The sequence below is a fragment of the Rhinolophus sinicus genome, linkage group LG03, assembly GCF_036562045.2.
Source record: "Rhinolophus sinicus isolate RSC01 linkage group LG03, ASM3656204v1, whole genome shotgun sequence".
NCBI lineage: Eukaryota > Metazoa > Chordata > Mammalia > Chiroptera > Rhinolophidae > Rhinolophus > Rhinolophus sinicus.
In genome coordinates, this window is record NC_133753.1 from 31466329 (window position 1) to 31472611 (window position 6283).

The window sequence follows — 6283 nt, forward strand, 5'->3', positions numbered from 1 at the left end:
TCTGGATCCAGGGAGAAATTTCCTAAAAGCCTGAAAACACTGAGAAGCTCTGAGCTGGGCTGTGGGGCAGCCCTTACAGCAAATGCCACAAAATCCCAGGCTGGTGAGCACCTGGGGAAGACACAGGGTAGAAACCACTGCTCTCAAGAGGGCAACGAAGGAAAGAGAAAAACTTGTTTCCTTTTTTCATCCAGAGGTTATAGTTACAGGAGTGTACACTCAAGTAATTACTTCCGAGGCAGTCTCAAGAAGCACCACTTAGAAAATGTGTGTTAACGTTGCTTGGCTCTTCCTATGTCCAGGCACTGCATTAGGTGCTTTGTGCGCATTAGCCCTAATATTTAATATTTACAGTGATTCCATGAGATTGTTAGTATTATTACCTCAATATTTTAGACAAGGAAATAGAGGCTCAGAGAGGTAAAGTAACTTGCTTAAGGTCACACAACTCATACGTGTGACCTGAGCCTCCCTGACCAGCACCATATTATAGGGACCCACATAGCCCAGTAGTTCCCAGTCCCTTCCCTCTCCCCCATACCAAGCATCTCTTGGAAATATGCCCCAGTAATACTACCTCTGCTCTGTTCATTATATCCACACTTGCACCTACAGCTAGGTCACACTGGTGCTTTTGAAAATATAGACACCAGGATGAAAAAACATGTGTGATTTTCCTGGGGCACCCAGGTGAGGGAGCAGCATTGTGTGGAGCAATGGGCCCTGGCTGGGTATTAGAAGGTCTGAGTCCCAACTTGATCTGCCGTCAACAACCTAATGACCATGGGTAAGTCATTTAACCTCTTTGGGTCTCTGTTAGTTCCTCTGTGCAGGCACTGGCAGGCCTCCTGCATCCAGTTCCCCATTTGATGCTAAGACCTCCCTAAGGGTCTTTGTGGGGACTAATTCACACCATGTATTTCGATATGAAGGCTTTAGAGCCGTTCAGCTGCCAGAGCAGACGGCTTGGATGGAATCCCAGCTCTGTCACTTGCAGGTTGTGGGACCCTGAGTAATTTATTTAACTTGCTGTACCTCAATCTCTTCTCTGCAGAATGGACCTACCTCATGGGGTTACTGTAAGGTTTAGAAGGTTTAGATAGATAATGCCTGGGACAGAGTAACCAGTACATAATTTTCATGATTATTAGTAATAGCATGTAATCTATGCATTCCCATACCTCAGTTGGTTTTTCCTGTTGTCTAAGCCCTCTTCTGGCTGTCTCACCCACGATGATGGCATGGATTTCACGAAGGCCTCTGGCTTTCTTCAGAAGTTTGCAACAGGGCAAATGGCTGATGCTGTTATTTGAAGGTGTTTAAACCCAGAGCCAGTAAGAGAGCTGACTCCTGCTCATTAAAGAGAGAGCCTCCCACCCCTTGGTTCACAGCTCTTGATATAAGGAAGTTCAAACCTGTAGAGAATTTTTATAAAAATTTATTTGAGTCAAACAGGGGATATGCCTGGAAGCAAGATCTCAACAGATAGATAAAAATGTTTCCTAGAATGGCAGTTTGCAGCTTCTTAAAATGCATTTGGAAATAAGGAGGGGCTAAGGAAGATTATATGAAGGTGGGAGAATGAAAAGCAGGGATTGGATTATAGGGTAGTTAGCAAGATTGCAGCTCTCTTGAGGGTGGTTTCACTTGAGAGGCCTTTCAAAGGTGTGTTAACCTACATGCACAGAAAAAATGGGCAGGGCTTGCTTAAGGCAAAGATAAGCCTTTTACTAAAGAAGTTATAAGTCTGGGGTGTGACTACCCACCATGATCTGCCTAATTATGAATTTATGATCTGATCACCCTGTGAGGTTACTGTCCATAGAAGCCCCTTTTCATCCACACTCTGCAGTGACTGCATCATGGGCAAATGCTCTCTCAGAAATACTCAACACTAGTATGGTGTCTGGAGTGAAATTCCACTGTGTATATGTTCACTTTGTGATCTGGAACCAGGGCACAGCCAGAGCTGCAGGGAAAGCGGGAGAGAGCAGGGTGCTCTACGGACATTACCCATCTGCTCTTCATGTTAGAGACTGATAAGAATACAATGTTCTTGCTCCTATATTTTAATAAAATTGCTCCAAAGGCACATTCCCTTATAATCTGCAGACAAATCATAGTAACTCAGACCAGGGGAACTTTGTAACATGTCAGCATTTTTAGACTATTTCATTCAATTCAAAATATTTTCTAATTTCCCTGTGATCCCTTCTTTGACCCATGGGATATTTAGAAGTGTGTTGTTTAATTTCCAAATCTTAAGGGGTTTTCCAGATATTTTTCTTTTATTGACATTGACTTCTAGTTTAATTCCATTGTGTTTAGAAAACAAACTTTGATTGCAATTCTTTTAAATTTGCTAAGGTTTGTTTTATGGTCCATATTATAGTGGGGCATATTTCGTGTGCCCTTGAAAAGAATGGGTATCTACTCTTGGGTGGAAAGTCCTATAAATGCCAATTAGGTAAAGTTGGTTAATAGTGCTATTCAGGTTTTCTCTGTTCCTACTGTTTTTCTGTCTGTTTTGTCTACTTGTTCGATCTTGATACTGGGAGATGAGTGTTGAAATCTCTAACTGCAATATGGATTTCTCTATTTCTTCTTTCATTTCCATCTGTTTTTATATTAGATATTTTGAAGCTCTGTTATTGGGTACATATACATTTAGAATTGTTATGTTTTATTGATACAATTATTCCTTTATTATTATGTAATATACCTCTTTATCCCTGGAAATATTCCTCATTTTTGAAGACTACTCTGCCGTTCTTTGATTACTATCAGCATGATTTAGCCTTCTCCATCTTTTTACTTTTAATCTATTTGTGTCTTTATATTTAAAGTGTTTTTTTTTATAGGCAGTATATAGTTGGGTCTAGCTTTTTTATTCAATCTGATAATCTCTGCCTTTTACTACAGGCAGTTTAGACTATTTAAATTTAATGTCATTATTGATATGTTGAATTTAAATCTACCATCTTGCTAGTTGTTTTCCATTTGTCACATCTTTTCTTTGTTTCTTTTTCCCCTTTTCCTGTCTTCTTTTGAATTAATTTAATATTTTTTTATTATTCCATTTTACCTCCCCTTCAACTTTTTTCATTGAAAGTGTTCTCATACATACTGAAATATTTTAACATACTGATTCATTGTCAACTAGAGGTCCTTGTTGTTTTAACTGAAAGAACATGGATTTAGGAGTCAACCAAACCTGCATTTGAAACCAGGCTCTGCCACTAACTGGCTGTGTGGCCTTTGTCAACTTAATCTCTACAGGATTCAATTTCCCCATTTGTAAAATTGGGGTGATCATCACTGCTTTTCAGAGAACAATGAGAATCAAATGAAAAAATTATTTACAGTATGTAGCATAGGTCTAGAACATAATAACTGCTTAGTCAATATTATTTGCTTTCATTTTATTTGTTTTCTACACAGCTCTGTTTCTAAACGAGATTTGAGCACCATCAAGGAAGCAAATACCTGGCCTATTTACCACCACTGTATATCTTCTTTCCTGAGTTTAGAGCTGACATTGCTAAAAATCATAGTGTTTTTTTAAATAAACTCAGATAAACTCTGTCTTTTCCTACCTTTCCTCTTTCCCTTCACATCAACCCTACTTAAAGTCTTTTTAATATATTTATTGTTTTAGTTGAGTTAAATCCCTCCTTCCTCTAACAAGTTTTTACCTTATTCGTTTATTTATCAAACCCTTCTCTAAAGTTATTGCAAAGGAAACCGTCAGTTTGTTCAGCTCTGATGAGCCCAAATGCCGAATCAATGAGGTTTTTATTTGGCATCTGTGAAACCAGACACCAAAGAAGAGAAGGTGGTGAAAGCAGAGTTGTTGGCCAGAGGTCAGGGGCTGAGCCACAGGGCCGGCTCATCAGGTCCCCTTTTAGAGCCTGACACAAGCATGTGACGAGGGCGTGGTGTCTCGTGATGGGCACCAACTATTCCTCCTGGGGCCTGTGGTGTCACTTCGCTACAAATGGACAAAGGACAATCTGTCATTTGCTTTGAAAAAAAGCCTTGACCTCGTACCATAGCAAAGCATTGAACACTTCTTGTTCAGCTGTCTCGCCCCAGCCCAGCCCTGAAAATAAAGACTTCCTGTTACTGGTGCTGGGGCCATTGGCCATGTGCAGAGTTGGTGCCCAGGAACATACATGCAGCTTTGTCCCCTGGGGATCCTGAGCCTGCTGGGCAGGGCAGTGGCTTGGTCAGTGGCGCCAACGCTGCCCTCTTTGTAGCCTCAGGAAGGGCTGATTTATAATGGAATGCTGCTGCTTATTATTTAGGAAAACATCAGTGAGAGAACAATCCTGCTGCCTAAAGAGAGAGTAAAAGAGATCCCGTAAACACCACTGGGCCTGAATCTGCAGGGACACCTGTGTCCTCCTCCTCTGCCCTCCCTGTTCTCGTTTCTTATCATTTCTCCTTATTGTTCGTTCCTGTTGTGGAAAACTTCAGAACAACATTCAGGGGGTGGAAGTTCTTGAGTTTTCCCACATTACCTGTAGAGTGTTTTAGGCTTTCACCAATTTGGAACATAGACATAATCTGGGATGCGTGACTATTTCTCACCTACTTCTGTGATTTGGGCGGATACTACAAGAATCCTTAGAAACAGGGTTGGAGGGAAGAGTTCTTTCTACTCTATTTATCACAGACAGGACATCTTGCTCTGGCATTTATTGTTTTACTATTTAGAAAATGGTCTCAGTCCAAGTTTAAGAATGGTTTAAAATAAACGGATAGATGAAAACACACACAACCCCCAGGATTCTTACTGAGGTGTCAGTGGTGCTTTTGAAATCTTTCTTTCAGGCGCAGGTGCAGTTTAAACCCACGGCCTCTGAGTTCTTGTTGCCTCAGAGACTCCTTCATGTTCATGTTCATCGAGTGATGTCATAGCTCTATGCCAATACTACTGAGGCAAAACAATAACAGTAACAAAAAGTCCCTCAAGCATTATGGGAGCATCTACTTTAAGCTAACTGCTTATATATGCAATCTCTCATTTCATCTTTACCAGGAAGGAGCCTCTGAGCTGGGCATATGAAGCCCTTGTCCAGAAAATTTGAGTGCCAATGAACAGCCTACCCACAGTAATGCTGCTATACGTGGCAGAACTGAAATTGGAAGCCAGGCCTAGAACCTGATTCTAAATCCAGTGCTTGTTCAATGCTTCCTGATACATACAGAGATGCATCACTTCCCTAAGACCACAATTATAAAATGTGGACTTTTTTGTGTGTTGGGAAGATGGAGTCCCTATAACTTATGTGAATATCTCTCCGATGCAGAGGGCAGGAGAGGAACTGGAAGAGACCACTTAGTCCATTCCCACAATTGCTTACGATGGATACCAAGGCGGAGTAGGGCTCCAGCAGAGCCTGGAAGCGTTGCTTAATGCTATCAGCCCCTGGAATCAATGGCCCCTCTCCCTCAGTGTGCCTCCTCTTCCCTGCACCGCCATGCTCCTCATTCCGCCATGCTGCGTGCCAGTCACTGGACCTTGCAGAAGCTATCACAAGATTTACAATTTTGTGATATAGGAATGTGACAGTTTTGAAACTATGAGTAAAATATTGTGTGAGATGTTTAGCGTAGACACCATGTGTTGTTGACAGAGTTGACGCGAATTAAAATTACAAATTTAACCATAAGTTTGAGGGTCTCTTAAATGTCTAGGAATAGACTCAAAGATCCCCTCCAAGAGATCATTCTAGAAATTTTACCATCCTTAGTGATCAGCCAACAATCACACACTTCTTGGGATTTTGCATACATCATCTCATACCATCCTCCCCACAACTCTATGAGGCAGACTGTATTGTCCTCCCACTTCTTATATGGGGAAACTGAGTCAGCATCAGGGTAAGTAACCCTCGCAAGGCCTCACAGGGAATAAGTGGCGGTGCTGGGATCTAAACCCAGGCAATCTGGCCCGAGTCCATGCTCTATACTCCAGGCACTATACAATCATTTACCCAGTACACTAATCTGTACGCCAAACACATTCTTAGATCTAGCTTCATCTGAATTATGACATATTTACCTCTTGATGTCTAGTTGTGCCCTCTGGGGAAGAGAAAGAAAACATATTTAGCACTCTCTTTATAATCACACCCATGAATATTTGAAGACAGTTTTTAAGTTGTTTTTGAGTTTTCTTTCTGCAGTTTATATAATTCCAATTAGTTTAAAATTTCTTCCAAACACCCCCCTGCCACACCATCTCTTAAGTAACCCACATTTTTCAGGGCACACT